Raw genomic sequence first — 20,518 nt, forward strand, 5'->3', positions numbered from 1 at the left:
AATACCTTGCTTATTCTGCTGCATGCATGATCCAAGAAGGTGTTCATGTGCACATACGTGCACAGTGTAAAGTGCTTGCATAGGGTCTTGCTTTTGTAGTTTTCACAAAAAGGCATGTTCAATAAACTCATGAGGATTAAGACAGACTTGTCCCCTGCTATGCTTGGCATGCAGTGCTGGCTGCAAGAGGGACCTGGGAACCAGTGGACCCAATTCTGCTCTGGAAAAGTGTGATGAGAGTTGAGAATTATTATTATTATTATTAAACATATTTGTAGGGACGCGGGTGGCGCCACAGAGCCTAGGACTTGCCGATCAGAAGGTCGGCAGTTCGAATCCACACGATGGGGTGAGCTCCCGTTCCTCAGTCCCAGCACTGCCAACCTAGCAGTTTGAAAGCATGTCAAAGTGCAAGTAGATAAATAGGTACCGCTCCGGCGGGAAGGTAAACGGTGTTTCTGTGCGCTGCTCTGGTTCGCCAGAAGTGGCTTAGTCATGCTGGCAACATGATCCGGAATCTGTACGGGGGCTCCTCGGCCAATAAAGCGAGATGAGCGCCGCAACCCCAGTGTCGGCCACGACTGGACCTAATGGTATACCACCCTTATTACCAAGGCAATGTACAGCGTAACAGAAACAATACATGAATATCTAAACTTTTCATAGGTCATATCTAAGCATCAGTAGAAACTGGTATTAGAATAGCCTGGACAGCTCATTTGGTTAGAACTTGGTGCTGATCATGCCAAGGTTGCAGGTTTGATCCTTGTATGTGACAGCTGCATATTCCTGCATTGCAGGGGGTTACCTTAGAGGACCCTCAGGGTCCCTTCCAACTCTACAATTCTATGATTCTATGATCAGAGGTCCAGGGAGGCCTAAATAAACTGATAACTTTTTACTGACATAATACTATTGCCGCCTGCCCAATTTCCAGAGGGTGACCAGTCCGCAATGTGGGTGCCACCATGAAGAAAGGCAACCTTCCAAGTTGTCATAAGATAAATTTCCATTGTCTGTAGGATACACCACAAGAAATAAATTGGTTTCTTCCAATGACTGCTTTTGATGTATTTTAATTTGTTGTTGTCCATTTTTTAAAAATGCAAGTTACTTCAAGACAAAATATATAATTTTAGTAAGCTAAGCAACAAATAATATCCAAGGAGGAGAAGGTGTTCTTTCAGATAGTCACTAGAAAAACGAAGGGGTTTTTTTTTGGGGGGGGACACAAAATTTTGGGGACAGCAAAAGGAGAAGGGCAGCAAAATTCAAAATCCTTCCCAGCATGGGTGGGGGAGGGGGGGAAAGGCCAAGAGAGAGAATAAGGTGCAGAGTGTTATGTGAAGAGAAGGGCAAGGACTCAGAATTCACTTATGTAGGGTGAAAAATACCGTTATATGCTGGCACTGGGTAGGGGAACCAGCAGCTGAACTAAAAGAAGTCTTCTAGGTTTCTCCTTCCTTGGGATTGTAGTTTTCTATACCCTGCAATTCAGGAGCACCTAGTTGTCCCTTGCCCCTTAAAATCCACTGTATTTTTATAGTGGAGAAGCAGATCAATATGATCAAACCATGGGTTGAGAATGCTACTTCTGTCAGAGAACAGTTGATAATAATGGCTGCTCATTTAAAAATACTGAGTGTATAGTGAGTGAAAAGACTGCTGTATTCATCATGCTGTAAAACAGTCTTAAGAACTTTTCACTTGGTTTCAGGGGGATTTGCAGAATGTTGTAAAACCATATTGGCATTAATTGTAAAGGTTAATGAAACATTTTTACAACAGCAACAAAGTTCAAACAAAGTACTTCCCTACTTTACACACACTTATACATAAATACCCGCCGTACTATAAAACATTCTTGTCAAGTAAAACTCATAGGAGATATCAAAGTGTTTTTATTACAGATGGGTGAAAAAGGCTTTAAGAATTTCAACTTTACACCTGTGTGGCTTATATAACTAACTGGAGATGACAGAGGAAGCCGGCAATCAAATTTGCTGAAAATAAGCCAGTACAGTGGTACTTCGGGTTACATACGCTTCAATTACATACACTTCAGGTTACAGACTCCACTAACCCAGAAATAGTGCTTCAGGTTAAGAACTTTGCTTCAGGATGAGAACAGAAATTGTGCTCCGACGGTGCAGCAGCAGCAGGAGGCCCCATTAGCTAAAGTGGGGCTTCAGGTTAAGAACAGTTTCAGGTTAAGTATGGACCTCTGGAACAAATTAAGTACTTAACCCGAGGTACCACTGTACTAGATGTGTTTTTAAGGGGGGTGTTTTTAAGGAGCACTGCTACTGTGAGATCTGCTCAGTGCCACCCCACTGCTCCACTGCGGTCAAAAATGAGCACAGCTTAGGCAGAAGCGATAGGGATCCATCGAGGGCCCCTCCTGAAAATGAATAGTGCTCTTCAGTTACTCCATTTGAACTCCTTAGAAACCTTGAGAATCCCATCCCTCTGCATGTTCAAGAAGGCCCAGTTTCTTCTGTTGCCTGCTAACCTATCCCTGAATGGAGAAACTCACCTCAGCAGCCAGGAATGGGAAGCAGGTGAAGCTATATCCCATGAAGATGAGAAAAGCTATGGCCATCTCTACTCTGCTTGAAAGAATTGGAGCAAGAGTGCTTGTGTGACTGGAGTGCTCCTGCACTGGTTCTCATACTCAGCTCTGATGCTGGAAAGGGTCTGGGCAGAAACAGAGAGAGATTACTGTCTCTCAGAGCCAGTCATGATGCAGGACTCAGCATAAAGATCCTGATTCAACGTCAACAAGAGAAGGCAAGGTGACATATTCTCCAAGTGCCCCTATTTTCCAGCAACAGTCCCAAAATTACAACAGCATTTGATCCTGGAATGTCCTTATTCCTCCTGTCAGCACCACTGCCATCAAGCTTGGGGATGAGCGTGAGCTGGCACTTGTTCTGAGCAATGGTGGAGGCTGTGAGGGAGCATCCTGTTGCCTCCCCATGGCCGCTATTGCCAGCCTCCTCCCTTGGCAGCTTGTAGCAGCTGCTGGAGAGTGGGCAAGGAGGATGAGAGGCTGCCACCGATGCAAAGGCCCAGTTTTGTGTGACACACCAACTCTGAGGTGCAGGCAGAGAGCAGGGTGGTGGAAATGCTGTGTGGGGAGGGGGAATGGGGTGGGTCAATGAGGGTCAGTTTGGGAGGGGAGTGAGAAATGTCCCTATTTTCATCTGAGAATATGTGACAGCTGCAGGTGTGGTAGAAGCAAAAGCAGCCACCTCTGTGATCCTATTGCCTTACGGAACAGCTATAAGGGGGCAAAGTGTTTATTGTCTCCAGACACAAGACACAGCTAAACACTATTATCTAGTATCTACTGCTCTTCCGGTCTTTGAAGTAAAGATCCATACGTGAAGACAGATCTACTAACACTGTCACCATGCTAGCTAATGTGGTAAAAACCACTCTCTCACAGATTCAGAGTCAGACCCTGTCAGCAAACACCACAGTGTCGGGACAGAGACATGCAACAGGACTTAATGAAAGCAGTGCCCTAGAGACTATTATACCTGTCTCTACATTCCTGAACCAAGGAGAGGGTGAATAACTCGGCAAGCCATACATTCAACCTCTGCTCTGTTGCTATGGTGATCCAGTGCACCTACTCTCTTATCTCTGAACATCCAGATGTGGGGGATGTGCTAGCTCAAGACATGAGCCCAAGCACTGTGTGATTTAACCCCTTGTTCACCTGGGGCCTGGGGACACTTAAGACCAGGACTAAATCCCTGGAGGCTGACCGTAGGAATATAACTACAGTGGTACCTCGGGTTACATACGCTTCAGGTTACATGCGCTTCAGGTTACAGACTCCGCTAACCCAGAAATAGTGCTTCAGGTTAAGAACTTTGCTTCAGGATCAGAACAGAAAACGTGCTCCGGCGGCGCGGCAGCAGCAGGAGGCCCCATTAGCTAAAGTGGTGCTTCAGGTTAAGAACAGTTTCAGGTTAAGTACGGACCTCCGGAACGAATTAAGTACTTAACCCGAGGTACCATTGTATTGCTATCTTTTAATAGAAATGCACCATGTTCGTAATGATTTTCTATCACTTTAGAAACCCAATATTTTTCTACCTGAACTAAAAACAAATTAAGGAACGAAATACAGCAGCAAATGATGCCAATAGCATGAACAACCACCTTAAAAAAAAAAAAGCACTATGCTTTATTGGGGGGGAAGCATTATATTTATCTATTAACCAGTGTCCTTGGCTATGACCATTTTCAAAAGATGGGCCTAATCTTGGTTGCATGTATTTGAATAAATCATGACATGATCTGGAAACCTGGCAAGTACATCAATGATTTTATGTCTCGTATCACACACTGGCTGCATGTTTAGATGAGAAGATTTTCTCTCTTTACCTTGCCTCATTAGTTATTATGCGGCAATGCATGCATTACCACGTGCATCCAGCCTGCAGTTCCCAAGACAGAGAGAAATCCAGAAATGCCATAAAATTCATGCATTCTTTGCTGTGCTACTTATTATCTCATGGAAAGCTAGCAGGACAATTAGCTCTGCTGAAAAGTGCATCTATAAACTGACAGATATATTATCATTCTGCATATTAATATTGCATGACGGTGGAACCATTAAAAAAAACAATTAATAAAGCGGCAACCTTCATCAGTCACAGGCTCCGTATCAACCTGCAAATCATTAGAAGGAAACAATGATTCCTTTGCCAAAGCCGTGTCCACAGATGCTTTTCAATTAGCCGACAGAAAAAGCAACCCTTTGCTAAAGAGTCATGTGGCTAAATCAATTAGATGGGTTTGTGGAGTTTCTTTTGGGAACCAAGAGAGGCTGTCTGATCAAAAAGCTTGGAACTACCATATTTAATCACAGAAGCTAAATCTTAAATCGTGGTTCAAAAAGGTTGGGAAGGCCATATCCTATGCAGACAGTTTCCTGAGCATTTCTGAACAAAATGCAAACTGGTCAGTTACTATTCACCATGAAAACAAAGGCTGTGTACACACTCCCATTTAGTTTGCATCCAGTGACTTCCCACTGCTGGCTTGGGAAGTGGCATACGCACAATGCTAGACACAATCCATTTCTAGCCTGTTTCTTAAGAAATACTGTGTTTCAATGTTTTTTTTTTTCTGCAAACCATTTTTGATTCAAATTGAGAAAAAGAATGACTTGGCTACATTTTAAGTCAGTAATGTATACACAGCAGTGGCGGGCTTTGGGCTTTAAATTTTCAGCTGTGCTGTGTGTGATACCAGCATTCGGTGCATGCCTCCTGTTTGTCATTTTTGCTGCTCTCCCTGCAGCGCCCTATCAGCTCGGCACCCAGGGCAGATGAACCAGTTGTTCCCCCCTAAATCCACCACTGTACACCATGTGGAACCTCTGCAACCAATTGGAAGTTATAGGTGCTTCTGGGAACCTATGTGGGAAACAAAATGCTGAACTAGATGAACATGGATCCTGATCTAGCAAAACCGTTCTTGTGTGGTTATTAATTTAACTATTGTACCCTTTCTCTGCCTCGACCCTTTTAATCCTGCATAAAGAACACTGACATGTATGTAGATCGATTCAATGTATGTTTCCTTGGAAGTTAAGACCCACTGCCTTCAATGAGACTTGCTCCCAAGTACGCATACCCAAGATACCGATTACATTCCACATTGACTCTACATTAGAAGGGAGGGAATTTAATTGTCCGTAGGTGCTTTGTTTTTGAAACATCTGTATGTACAGTGGTGCCTCGCAAGGCGAAAAGAATCCGTTCCGTGAGTCTCTTTGTCTAGCGGTTTTTTCGTCTTGCGAAAAATTAGCGGTTTAGCGGCTATTAGCGGCTATTAAAGGCTTAAGGGATTAGCGGATTAGCTGCTAAAAGGCTATTAGCAGCTTAGTGCCTTAGAAAAAGGGGGTGGGGAGCAGAAAAAAAAACCCAGGAATCGCAAGACATTTTCGTCTTGCGAAGCAAGCCCATAGAGAAATTTGTCCTGCGAAGCACCTCCAAAACGGAAAACCCTTTCGTCTAGCGGGTTTTCCGTCTTGCGAGGCATTCGTCTTGCGGGGCACCACTGTACTTGTACTCCCTGCAAGAACCTCACAATCACTGCCAAACACTTCAGATTGGTAATTTAAATAGGACAGTTTATACATTATAGTCCAACCCCTTACTTCTAGATCTTGTTGGAAACACTCCTATTAGGTACTAAACACCATTAGCTTTGTGGCACCTTGGCAAAGGGACCTTTAGAAAGTGAATCCCGTCAGGTTCTGCTTTCATATATGGATTATTTTAGCCTGCATTTTCTGCATTGCCTACCTAGATTATTTATTGTTATTATTATTATATTTTTATTTTTCTATACCATCCTGCATCCAATCTTCACTGGGCAGTTTAGCTGTTTTATGAACAAGTCCTCTCTTTTCCATGAATTGGTTAGATATATTTAAAAATGGTCTATTTTGTGATTTGGATTGGTCATACAAAGTACACGAGATTATTTCTGGTGTGTAGGGTTGCTATATTTCAAACAGCAACAATCCAGACAGAAAAGTTGTTGAACTTTTTTTGGCAAAGTTGTTGAGATTTATTTATGGATTAAACGAATGTATGCCTTTAAAACGATTACTTGCGAGAACACTACCTAATCAGAAATATGAAATGTGTGAGAGATAGAGACAAAAAGGGAGAGCCTAAGCTCTGAAATTCTATTTCTGTTCATTTCTTATAGGTTATTGTAATCACTACAATTTATTATAGCATGATCACAAAAGAGTGGAAGTGAATTTCTTTATAATTCAAATGCACATTCTTTCCTTCCTCCACCAGATATTACACTCCTTGGCCTAATTAGTTTCTCAGAAGCTGTAGAAAATGTAGCCCATTTCATTGCAATAAAAGAACAGTACTGTATTCAGGGTCATATCATTTCTTGCACAAAAAATATAAATGTGTACCAGTGATATGTTTGAGGGCAGTTCCTGGAAGACCCTTGTTTGATCAAATTAGCCATGTGTGAGATTTATCCAACTTTCAATATACCTCATAAAACCCTATGGATACTATTCTTTCACCTACTCATGGTCCCTTCCAACTCTATGATCTGATGAAATGGACTGAGTGAAAGCTTCTACCAAAATCAATTTGTTAGTCTTTAAAGTGGTGCAAGCTTCAGTTTAATACGTAAATATTTATAAAATTTACATTCCAGAAAAAAAACGCAAGACCACTAAGAAATACGACAAAGAGTAATCTGATACAGACTGAATGTCTGGCATCATCTGCATGGTTCTGACAATACAGTGGTACCTCCGGTTACAGACACTTCAGGTTACAGACAATTCAGGTTTACAGACTCCGCTAACCCAGAAATAGTACCTCGGGTTAAGAACTTTGCTTCAGGATGAGAACAGAAATCGTGCTCCAGCGGCACAGCCCCATTAGCTAAAGTGGCGCTTCAGGTTAAGAACAGTTTCAGGTTAGGAACGGACCTGCGGAATGAATTAAGTACTTAACCCAAGGTACCACTGTATCTCGATCTGCTAAATCTACTAAGAAAAAATCTCCCACCCTCATCAGTTCCCTCCCCTCTTGGAGATTCCATGACATTATCTCTCTTGGTCTTCGTCTCTTTCCAACTGCATTTTCAGTGGCCCTTTCTCCTTCTCATGTCTGAAAATATTTGGTCCTCCTTCTTCCTTCCCCCAAATCTTTTTCCCCTCCTATTTTATCTTCTTCCGTTTATCGGAAAAGAAGCAAATGCATTTTAATACTTTGATTTAAAAATGCACACTGGTAAAATTGTGCTCTGTTACACAACTGCATGACCTTTCTATTGCTGATGATAGTATTAGTACATATTCACACAGAGCAAGCTGTTTAACACTCACTGTTCCCAATTTCAAACCTTGATTTTTCTTATTTATGTTTTAAAGGTGGGGAGACTAGCAATCTCTAAATCAGAATTTTTAGCATTTTGCCAAACCATATTTTCCAGGATTCTTTGGGTGACAGTCTAAAGTGTTAGCAATATTAAACTGATACATGCTTGTAGTGTGTGTGTGTGTGTGTGTGTGTGTGTGTGTGTGTGTCAGAGTCTTAAAAGCAATGAATTTGCCTTGGTATTCCTCGAGTTAGTATCCCAGACGCTCGTTAAACTGTCATTACTTTGAATGACAGCAAGCCAGTGGGTGTTATAAATACAATATACGAATGGTCTTCTATTCTGACTCTTTTCATGAAAGACTTCTTCTAACACTTACTGTAGCTGTTCTTGGTACAATTCCTGGATGGTTTCCCCCTAAACCACTCAGTGGGAGTGCAGCTGTGTGTCTTGTGGCTCTAGTCTGTATATCGAAGGAGTTCTGGCATCTTTCCAGCATCTTCAACATTTATATAATACTTCACAGCAGGCATTCCTCTTTCATCTGCAAGTAAAGCACTTTCTTCTTCCTACCCTGTAAGATTATCTCCTGCTAGTAGTGACAGGCCTTGAATCTCTCTTCCTCATACCAGAGTCTGCTAGAGGATTTGTTTTGAAATCTTATTGTTGATTTCATTCTAACCAATCTCTGCTCTGAAAGCACGAAAGAAAAACGAAGGCCTTCTTTCCCAGGGTTGTTGAGCTAATCTATGTGGTTGATTGATAAAAGTGTTTCTCGTAGCAAAACATGGAAGCTTGAGTTCAGTGGGTAAAATGGAATCTAAATCTAGTTGGTTTCAGCCTATGCTTTCAAAGTTCAATATACCCTGGAACTTAGGAAAGAGCTTGGGGAAACAGACTTTAAAATATCGTATCTGAATTCATGGATTCAAAAATTGGAAAGATCCTAATCCATACTCTCCATACTGCTGATCAAAATTGCCAGACTCATTTTGGGGTTCCAATCTCTCATGGGAACCAGCAGATTCGCAGGAGAGTGCAAGGCCAAAAAATGAACGTTTTGTGGTCCTGAGCTCACACAGGAGCCAGCTAACTCACACTAGGTTGACAGGCCAGATAACAGAACATTTCGGAATCCAGTTGGGATCAATTTCAGGTGGCTTCTGCAATTCCGGAATGTCCTCCCTAAAACAAGGTGGTTGGGGGGTATGCTAGTCTCAACCACCATGAAAGGCTTAGAAGAGGAAGTGCTTGTCCAGAAGCTAGCAAAACAAATCTTTATTCAGTAATGGCTAGCAGCCCCTGAACCTGGTGGGGAGGCCTATGGCCAAGGAGGTCACGTGTACTGGTTTTCTTCCCACCCACCTCCCTTGCAAAAATGTAGACACAAAAGTACTGGAGTTGTACATGTAGTTAGTGCCTAAATAAACTGGAAAATGTCTAACCTTGGTCTAGGAGGGGTCCCTGCTGCCACAATTTCTACTGCGGGTTAATGTCACAATAACCATACGTCCAGTGCCAGATTTACGTATGTGCTAAACAAGCTATAGCTTATGGTCCCACTCTCTTGGCGGGCCCCAAAAAATGTAAAGGAAAAAAACCTCGATGTACGATTTTCCAAAATACAAGATAAAAAACAAATGAAATGGCTTTAGATATCTATTAGGTCCATAAATTACCATATAGCATATATTCAACTAAAAAAGCAGAGACATCACCTTGCCAACAAAGGTCCGTATAGTTAAAGCCATTGTTTTCCCAGTAGTGATGTATGGAAGTGAGAGCTGGACCATAAAGAAGGCTGATCGCCAAAGAATTGATGCTTTTGAATTATGGTGCTGGAGGAGACTCTTGAGAGTCCCATGGACTGCAAGAAGATCAAACGTATCCATTCTGAAGGAAATCAGCCCTGAGTGCTCACTGGAAGGACAGATCGTGAAGCTGAGGCTCCAATACTTTGGCCACCTCATGAGAAGAGAAGACTCCCTGGAAAATACCCTGATGTTGGGAAAGATGGAGGGCACAAGGAGAAGGGGACGACAGAGGACGAGATGGTTGGACACCGTTCTCGAAGCTACGAACATGAGTTTGACCAAACTGCGGGAGGCAGTGGAAGACAGGAGTGCCTGGCATGCTCTGGTCCATGGGGTCACAAAGAGTCGGACACGACTAAACGACTAAACAGCAACAACAAAAATATACTCAACACACAAAAAAGTGACAATTTGTTGTTGACAAAGGACAGCTGGACATATAAAGGGCCCCATTACCTTCAATAGCTTAGGGCCTCATCAAACCTAGATCCGGTCTTGCATACCTCACTCAGAAGTAAGCCCCACTAAGTTCCATGAGGATGACTCCCAGATAAGTCTTGAAGCCTGAATTGGCTAATCTTAAATGTGCCACAAAATGAGCACAAAACATGGGCACCGATTTAGAGGGGATCCAAAATTTCGGGGTTACACATTAGTGAAGCTGACCAGAGGCAAAGGTGGGTGGAACAATGAATGTGACTCTTCTGCATTTCAGTTAGATGTTTCTGCACTTGCGAGCACCTCTCCATCCAGGCATTGGCACAATTCAAGGACATGTCACAGCCAGGCAAATTTATTTGACAGGTGTATGGAGTAGGTCTAGTGAAGGAGCATTGCCTAAGGAGCCTCCCATGAGCTAGATACAGAGATTTGGTGGAATGCATTTTGCCCTAGCCTTGAGAATCCCCCACCTGTCAGGCTGTGACCCACTAGGTGAAGACCAATGGATTGTATGATTGTGGAATGAGGAAGGGATCGCAAGGGAGTCGCCACCCAACAGCAGTTTCAAAATTCAATTCACACACCTCAGGCTTTCCATAATTATCTGTGGCATTTCATAATTCCAAACAACATTTTCAACACAAATATGTGGCGATTATTATGAAAATGATTATGAGGTGATTATGAAAATGAATTGTGAGTACAAAAAAATATTATATGCCAGAAATAGCATAGAAAAAATATTTTCAAATAACTTGTAAGAATAAAAAAGCCTCATTAAATAGTGCAAGAGTTATATAGACTCACATGCCTTCTTTGAAACTAATATGAAGAAACCATTATGAAGGTGTTATGTAGGAATGTATTAACACCACTTGAGCCTAAACAGTCCATGCTGTAAAACTTCTCTTGGGCAGTTAATTAAAATCCACCCTTTTCAAAACTCAGAGGAATTTCAGTATTTTTCAGTCTCATGGGAAATATTAAGTAGGGGGAGGATGGAAAAAAAAATCATAGAATGCCACAATACTTAACATTCAGAAAATGAGTCGTTTTGAAATACTTTGCATGGACGATGGGATAACTATTCCAAGGTACTTGAAACCCTTTGGGGAAAATGTAACAGGGCTTAGCCATGGTGTGAAATTGCTATTGGAGTGGTGAATACCAATTATTTGTGATTTACTGTAATTTACTTGCAAACCCAAGGGCTTACCCTAAAGCAGTTGATATATGTATTAAATGAAGCATCAAGGGGTGGAGATGGGAAATGCACGGGAAGATAGCAACATCAGAGAGTCAAACCATTTTCTCATTTATCCAGCTGCTATATGGAATCAAGCATTAACTATTTATTACTAAATGTCTAGGGTGGAAAAATAAGTTGGGGAGCAAATGTATAGAGCATTTTTCTTTTATCCAGGAGACTTTACTTTGGCAACCGTACTAGCAAATTAGTGCAAATAACTGAATGGGGAAAGATGCTATATAATGGCCGAAAGGGGGGGAAATGTCCAACTGCTCTCTGAACAGGGGCCAAACAAAACATGACACAAAACATCTATGAATAGTATCCAGCATGGATTTTTAAACATTTGTGGTAACTCTTTAGTGGGGTGGGGATGAAGAGTCCCAATTTGGATCAGGCCCTAGTTCTGGGTGCTTTAAGCCTTTCCCGCTGCACTATTTTCCTAATGGGGGGGAGGGGTAATCTCCTTAATTTTGAATATAATTTTTTGTCAAGTTACTCCGTCAAACCTACAGAAGAAAAGAACAATTGGTCCAATAGCTGGTTACAGGCAGTGGTGTAGCGTTGGTTGCTGGTGCCTAGGACGAGGGCATGTACACACGGGGCACCATCCCAGCCCTCACTGCCGATGCTGACAGAGCAACTCCATCCCCACCAGAGCAAAGCGGGGACATACTGAGCTGCCTGCCCATCCATACAGGGGGAAGCCCAGCTGACCAGCACAGCCCTTGGTTTGCACTCCCTCAAAAATGTGTGCCATGGCCACCCTAGCACCCCCACGCTACACTCCTGGTTATAGGTTTCATTAAAAAGTACTGAAATGATAGCTGAAAACTATAAGGTCCAGCAGGAAGGATGAAATGCTCCCTACTGGCTGATAGGATTGTGAGGTCACTGCTCTGTTCTTTCTTTGCCCATCCCTAGCTCTAGAAAACAGAAAGGGGGACAGAGTGTTAGAGAACAGATGGCAGAAACTTGAGCAAAAGGAGAGACCATGGGTGCCATGTCTTGGCTCCCATGTTTCAGGTAGGAAACCCCAGAGGAGCAAATGAGATGGGGGAAGAGCAGGGCAGTTGTTGAATTGTAGCAATATGAAGGAACAGAGGATGCATGCACATTCGACTGCCTAAGGCATCTGCAATCTCCCAGGAAAATTTTGCACGCCTAACAATTCTGCGGCCCACAAACACTGGGGTGAGACAGAGGGATAAATCCACTGTATCCAAACTCTATATATCCTACATATAGATATATAGGCATTGGGTACAACTCTGCCAAGCATTTGGTTGCCAAGTTTCTAGTATGTAAGTTTAGTTAATTTTGCACTGCTGGTTGTATACACACACAGCAAATGTTTAAGGTTTTTGTTTTTTTGTTTTTAAAATCATTGTCCCCTTGGGAACTGGTAACAAGAGATCACACAGAAAATGTAACATATAAAGGTGCTAGATAGGATTTTGACATTGATAATGTACAATATGTCAGTGGCGTAGCGTGAGGGAGGCAAAGGGGTGGTTGCCCCGGGCACAAAATTGCTAGTGCCGCAAAATTTCAACACCTGGTGCTGCCTCAATTCTGCTGTGCGCTTCAGCCGCTGGACCCCATTGAAAACAGCTTCTCCATGCAAACAAGGAAGTGAGCTCTCCAGACAATGGAACAACTTTTCTTATCTCTGCAGCTGCAATCCCCTTGGTGATGTGGACGTCATTAGGTAGTTGAATGTGCATGCGTAGTTTGTCCGTTTTGCTCTTTCTCCCATGTGGTCTGGGCACTGGCAACCCAGGCTACAGCACTACGATATGCTGTCCTTGCTCCTAACTGAATTTTAGCTTTATTTTCCTACTGGCAGAACTTTTTTCAAAAGGATTCCCCTAAGCTGCCCCAAAGGGACGCGGGTGGCGCTGTGGGTAAAAGCCTCAGCGCCTAGGGCCTGCCGATCGAAAGGTTGGCAGTTTGAATCCCCGCGGTGGGGTGCGCTCCCGTTGTTCGGTCCCAGCGCCTGCCAACCTAGCAGTTCAAAAGCACATCAAAGTGCAAGTAGATAAATAGGGACCGCTTACTAGCGGGAAGGTAAACGGCGTTTCCATGTGCGGCTCTGGCTCACCAGAGCAGCGATATCACGCTGGTCACGTGACCCGGAAGTGTCTCAGGACAGCGCTGGCCCCCGGCCTCTTGTGTGAGATGGGCGCACAACCCTAGAGTCTATCAAGACTGGCCCGCACAGGCAGGGGTACCTTTACCTTTAAGCTGCCCCAACAGGCTGATCCTGGCCTGAACCCTCTGTCCTGCTGCTGGGCAAGGTTCTGAACCCTACTGCCTAGGACCTGTCCCTTCAGCCCAGCTCCAGGAAAATACAAAAAGACGTGGTCCGTGTTTCCTTTTCAAAAGTCCAAGGGTCACGGAATTTAACAAAGGCTTGTGACTTGCATATAGAATACAACAGAGTGGCCCAACAGCCATGCAAGCAGCACAAATATATTAAAACACGGAAAATTCAAACCGTGAGTCATATTTTCACATGTGGTTAAACACATCCAACCATGAACAGTTTCAGACTGATGTAACTGCTGAAATACAACCACTGAAACCCAGACACCTTGCCAAAGACATGTTTCCGTAAACTGATACTTGCAGGGGTGGAAAGCCATAATAATCACAAATAGTTTATGGCATATGCTCACAATCAGTTGGGATGACAACATCAAGCCACTGGAAACAAACAAATCCTCTAACAGCACTCAACTAACAGAGCAAGATGTATGGACAGCCTAAGGTAGAGATACTGTAAGGAGCATTGCTGGCCAACATGCAGCCTCGACATATTAGCTGTCCTGGATAACCTTCACAGAAAGTGTGCTGGAAAATGCTAGGTAATAATACCTAGTAATAATACCTGTTCACAAATTTAAAAAGTTATTGTGCTTACACTTTCTATTGCCAAAATGCAAATGAGAAAACTGTTCATACAGTTGTTTTGCAAAGTCTAACAGACGTGATATTTCAGATTCAGGTAGGTAGCCATGTTGGTCTGACGCAGTCTAAATAAATAAATAAATAAATAAATAAATAAATAAGTCCAGTAGCACCTTGTAGACCAACTAAGTTTTTTCTGGTATAAGCTTTCGTGTGCATGCACACTTCTTCAGATATGATTATGATATTTCAGATTTTAAAAACCATTAAGACTCTGATGAATTAATACTGCCCTGTTTGGGCACATTTCTCTAGGTGGGCTGGGAGCTTTGTCAAGGGTAAGATGTCACAGAGGAGGATGGCAGGGAAAGCTTTCTCCAAGCAGGAGGCAAACTATAGTTTTACTTAACTCCCCAAATGGAGCATCCCACATTATACAGTGGTACTTCGGGTTACATACGCTTCAGGTTACAGACTCCGCTAACCCAGAAATAGTACCTTGGGTTAAGAACTTTGCTTCAGGATGAGAACAGAAATCATGCTCTGGCGCCGCGGCAGCAGCAGGAGGCCCCATTAGCTAAAGTGGTGCTTCAGGTTAAGAACAGTTTCAGGTTAAGAATGGACCTCCAGAACGAATTAAGTACTTAACCCGAGGTACCACTGTAGACTCAAATGTTTGCAGATGAAAAATAAGGATATAGTGTACCTACCCTCAAAACCAAGAAACAAACTAATTATAATTTCTAGCTACCTTATTCATACTCAGTAGTCATTTAAGAATTATGAGAATTATGCATGTTTCAAGAAAAGGCTTAGAGGAAATCATTTAACTTCTGTTTCTTGGGCGGACTGCCTTCTCTTCCAGCTAACAAGTCCAAAATGTCAGTGAGCCCAACACCACCCTTAGATTCTATTAAGGAGTCTATCCCTCACTCTCACTTGACAGACAGCTTCTCAGGCCCAGCTGTCAAGTTTGCCAGATCACTTTTGTCACAGTCTATATTATGCTGATTTTGTTTTTCACGACACTAAGGGTGTGGGGAGAAGGAATATTATACCTTGTATTTAGCTCTCTGATTCAAACTGAAGTGTTAAATGCTGGGCAGAATACATCATTTTGCAGGATTAGACGCAACAGACTGAGGAGAAATGTGCTTATTTCTGTTGTATTCATTGATGTGGTTATTCTGTTCTAGTGTTAGGCTAACAGTGCTTCTTAGAAATTGGTCTACTTACAACTCTTACCTGACTTCAACCACAAGGTGGCACTCAATACTAGTTAATACTGCATTTTTAAGTGTATAGGTTCAAAAAGGTTCAGTGTATGAATTTCTTTTTTTAAGTATATAGGTTCAAAAAGGAACTAATTGCTTTGCAGAGAGTGGGGGGTGATAGAGGATGAACTAAATATTGAGGTTGGTCTCCCCCCCACCAATATGAATGCAATGAGATCTGCCCCACCACGGAAAAGGAGGCTCTGGAAAGGGCAAATTTCGCAAAGGGAAGTCACATTTGCTGAGTCCTTGTAGCAAGAATTAAGGAAATGGAAAAGTCCCACGAGGAAGCCTCTAAAACTCACTAGATGGTTGTATCCTGACAATATTAACAGTCATCAACTATGTATCACTACCATCTCATGATGAGCCCTAACTTAATGGCAGAGAACATCTACAATTTCAGAGGCCAGAAGTCTGCAATAACATCCGCGTGAGACCTTGAGCAGTTCACATCAGCCAGAGTGAGAGAGTATTGGGTGGAATGCTGGTGTTAAGACCCCACATGGTTGATGTGGGTGGGGCTGTATACAATCACAACACCCAGATATTTCCAAACGCAGTATTGCTTACAAATTACTCGTTTTCCTGGAGTCTGAGGGATCAAGGGATCATTTGAATTTTATTTTTGTCATTGTCAATTAAATTAAATTGAGAGAGTACTGCAAAGTTTGTGGCTAATGTAATCTCATGGCTACATCATGTCATAAGACACTGAGAAGTGCAATCACAGAGCAAAAGCAAACTCCTATACTGTCAGCCCCCATTGAGGAATATTGATAACTCCCATAGCTGCTGTGATTCTACAAAAATGCAGGAAAGTATAAAACAGCACTGCCTGAACATGCAGTAGCAGGAGGAATGGGGCTGTTCACAAGATATTCTGATTCCTTAGCTTTAAATTGTCCTCTTTTCTACAGATCAGAGCTGGAAATCAAGAAGAAAAGCGTACACCAGACCCACCAAGTGTCCCTATTTTCCATGAACAGTCTTGGATTTGCAGAAGCCATCCCAGTTTCTGATATGATCCTAGAATGTCCTACTTTTCCTTAGAATATCTCTGTTTTCATCTGTTACGGAAATTACGGGGGGGGATCTTTAAAGTTGTTAAATGTTACATATATTATGTATAAGTGCATCATTTCGACTTGACAGTTCAGGGAAGTTACTTAGCTTTAAAAATCATATAAAATCAACTCCTTTGCCAGTTTCCTCCATTCCAACGCTATTTTGCCCTTGGAAAAGGGACTCCAGGAAGTGCCCAGAGGTGACAATTGCTGAGCTGATTGTTGGTCAAGGAAAGCCTAATCCCATCACCAGACTTGCCAAGGGGTCCAGACATGCAAAGGAAGTTCTATTGTACTTTGGGTGGTGGGACTTCAGAGGTGTTTGCCTATGCTAATCTTATACCTGGGTCTTGCCCTGACATGTCTGTTTATGCTAATCTTGTACCAAGGACTTGTCTGGACATGTTTGCCAAGGTTTAACTAGTGTAACCCCTGCCTACCCCTCCCCTTTTGTGACACGTCAGTGATGTAGCAGTGATGTATCAATGATGCTGTACGAACTGTATTCTGGGATATGGTGGGAAAGTTTTAAGAGTCCTTGTCACCCCATCCTCGGGGTTCAAAATTCCTCTTTGAACCGGTTGCGCAATAAACTTTGGTCTACAGCTATTTGCTCTGGTTGGTGGCTGGACTCCTTCCTTTATTCCACAGGGACCCGTGGGCTCTGCCCAATGAGCTGGGTGACTGAGCAGCCTTGCACCTAGATTTTTCCGTAACACATCTGAGAAATGTTGGATATGGAGTTATGTGAGACAAGGAGATAAGGAGCCAAAAAGATAAGTAACTATACAACTTTTAGAAGAAAGAAGCTGTGAGACCTTGATCTGGAAAGCACTCTTCCTGTCATTTTTCTGCTTAAAATCTCCCCCTAGGTAGTAGTAGTAGTTTTATATACCACCCTATACTCGTAGATCTCACGGCGGATCACAGCACAAAAACACAATAAAAACAAAGACAACCCAATAATCCCCCCCCAACCACAACACATTTTGAAAGGCCTGGTTAAAGAGGAAGGTTGTTGCCTGGCGCCTAAAGGGAAACACTGGCCTTTAAGTGCTCCAATTGGAGAACAGCCTTTACCAAAGGTTTCACGGGTTTTGAAGACACTCGAACTCGGGACGAAAGGGAGAAATGTGCTAAGAGGAAGGCACACTTGATAAACCCTCACCATGATCAACTCCCGCCCGGAAACCTACGTCCCCACTGTGGAAGGACTTGCGGCTCCAGAATTGGCTCCATGGTCACTTACGGACTCACTTTTAAAACCTTGTTTATGAATGAATGAATGAACTTTATTACGGTCACAGACCAGGATTAAAAAAAGCATATAAATAAAGTAGCAGTTAGGGTTTTTTTTAACAGATAATTGTTAGAGCAAATGAGGACAAAGAAACAGGCATAGGATAAAACATCTGAATAAAATACAAAATTAAACATGGATAATGGATGGATAAAAACTGATAATTAAAAAAGATAAGAACTAAAAACAAGCAAAGGCACGCAGTTAAAACAACTGTAAGAGCATAAGAACTAAAAGACTTGCAGTTAAAACAACTATAATAGGCTACAGAGTAGAAGCCTCTGAAATAGAGGACACTCACAACATTAGAAACTGCTGTGCAAATACGGTTAAAACAGACAATTAAAACAATGTACAACAATAAATTTAGAAACAATGTACAACATCGCTTCTCGGCCTTTTGGCTAAGATCAAGTGTAGTATCCGTGTTTATGGAAGACAATCTTACTTGGCTACAAGTAATCACCAAAAAAGAAGATGATAATGAAAGCACCTGCTGAACCTCCCGAGGGAGACCATTCTACAAATGGGGAGCCACTGCAGAAAAGACCCACTCATGTGTTGCGACCTGTCTTGAACCCCTGGCTTACCTGGCAGCAAATCAGTACGTCAAGCTCCCGATGCACGGTCAATCCACGTGTCCAAAGTCCAAATCAAAGCACAGCCGGTAGAGATCCTGGCGCTTCCAAGCTGAGGTCCATCAGCATGGGCAGTTGAGCAGACACAGAACCTCTGCTCTGCTGCCGTTTTATACCTTGCATGCTGATTGCAGCACCTGGGCTTGATGAGGCATGTGACCCTCACCTGTTCTGAGCCTACTCCAGCTAAGGAATCACACACCTCCTCCCAGAGTTAGTGAGCCCCACCTGGACAGCTAAGGAGCTGGGCTGTAGGCCTTTGCCAGTCTCATTCTCCTTGAGCATACCTTCCACTGCTCTCTATGCCTCAGAGTCTGCCATGTTTGTGGAGACAGGAGCCTCTCTGACTCTCTTGATGGGCCCTACTGCTCTGGTTCCTGCACACTGACCCCCATCCCCCTGCCATCTTCTATCACCCCATGAGTACTTCCTACACCAACCTCTCCTTCACCACCCCCAGCTTGCCCCGGTGTGTCCCAGTCCCAGCTACACCCCACGCCAGGATCTACTTCCTCCTTCCCATTGTCCTACCTGTTCATGACACCATCCCTCTGACACCACACGATGATCTCAGGGCCTTGGTATATGCAGAGAGGCGATATTTCAGTTATTGCGGTAGCTTATAGCCCCTGAAAGTGGCATTAGTAGGAGACAGCACTGCAGGGGAGGCAGTTTTCAGCCGAATATGACAGTAGATTTTTCTCTAAATAACTGGCTCTCAGAGATACGTTGATGTCATAAAGCTAGGTAGGCAGTTATACAGATGAGATGATGTCACAATGCAAACCTTATATGGCTTCTCTGCTACTCTTCAAAGCTGTGCGCTACTTAGCACAATAAGGGGATTTTCTCTCTTGTTATCTTGACCTGCAAGACACAAAAATCTATTTTGTATTCAGCCAGTTGCACCCTGGGTTCCAGCAAGGAGTGCTTATTTAATTTCACTAACAAGGGTGCTAGCTACCTTGTTCTGGGCAATCTATAGAGAAATATTGCTGTTACCACTGCAAGTAAACTTGGTCTGAGAACTCTCTGGTTTCACCTGGTCTCTTAGTTTTTCCTTCCCCAAGGAAAAGGTGAACATGAGAAGCAAGGGGTTTGTGGAGACTAAGACATCATCTTCACCTTGCAATGGCTCCCTAGAATTACACAGCAGGGAAAAGGAGATCGCAGAACAATGTCCCCTTCTCCCAGCTAGATCCCTGTCTAGTACAGCTGGCAGACGAGTCCCAAAAGCTAAGGCCAGCATAAAGGTAAAGGTAAAGGGACCCCTGACCATTAGGTCCAGTCGTGACCGACTCTGGGGTTGTGGTGCTCATCTCGCTTTATTGGCCAAGGGAGCAGGCGTACAGATTCCGGGTCATGTGGCCAGCATGACTAAGCTGCTTCTGGCAAACCGGAGCAGTAAGCTTTGCTTCTGGCAAAGCCGGAGCAGTACCTATTTATCTACTAGCACTTTGATGTGTTTTCGAACTGCTAGGTTGGCAGGAGCAGGGACCGAGCAATGGGAGCTCACCCCGTCACGGGGATTCGAACCACCGACCTTCTGATCAGCAAGTCCTAGGCTCTGTGGTTTAACCCACAGCGCCACCCGCGTCCCTAAGGCCAGCATACATGTGTCATAAACGAGTCGGTCTGAGAAGAGGCACTTTTAAAGGTAGGATTCAAATGACTAAAATTGCATTTGGCAAGTTGCTGCAGCATAGTTTCATGTTCCCCATTTGTAAAATTGGAATTGGCTAACTTGATCCAATGTCCTCTTGAAGGCAAGATCCAGTGACTTGGAGCTTCCTTCCAAGTACAGGAAAATGTCTTTAAATCTGGGGATCGACTTTCCAGGCTTAAGTTGAGGAGACCAGCACTGAGCAGACCATTGCCCTCCAGAGGTTGCTGGACTACAACTCCCAGCATCCCTGGGACTGATGG

At 43.2% G+C, this 20,518-nt stretch overlaps 1 long non-coding RNA gene across 4 annotated transcripts in view; it reads right to left on the reverse strand.

The window, feature by feature from the left end:
• LOC310660077 overlaps positions 1–20,518 on the reverse strand; it is a 463,269-nt gene that overhangs the window by 436,004 nt on the left and 6,747 nt on the right. For all 4 annotated transcript variants that reach the window (XR_014503133.1, XR_014503134.1, XR_014503135.1 and 1 more), the window contains one exon: positions 19,124–19,459. This is a non-coding gene — a long non-coding RNA (uncharacterized lncRNA). The remainder of the gene's footprint in view (positions 1–19,123; positions 19,460–20,518) is intronic.

This window comes from Podarcis tiliguerta, assembly GCF_965153285.1.
Source record: "Podarcis tiliguerta genome assembly, chromosome: 11".
Taxonomy (NCBI): domain Eukaryota; kingdom Metazoa; phylum Chordata; class Lepidosauria; order Squamata; family Lacertidae; genus Podarcis; species Podarcis tiliguerta.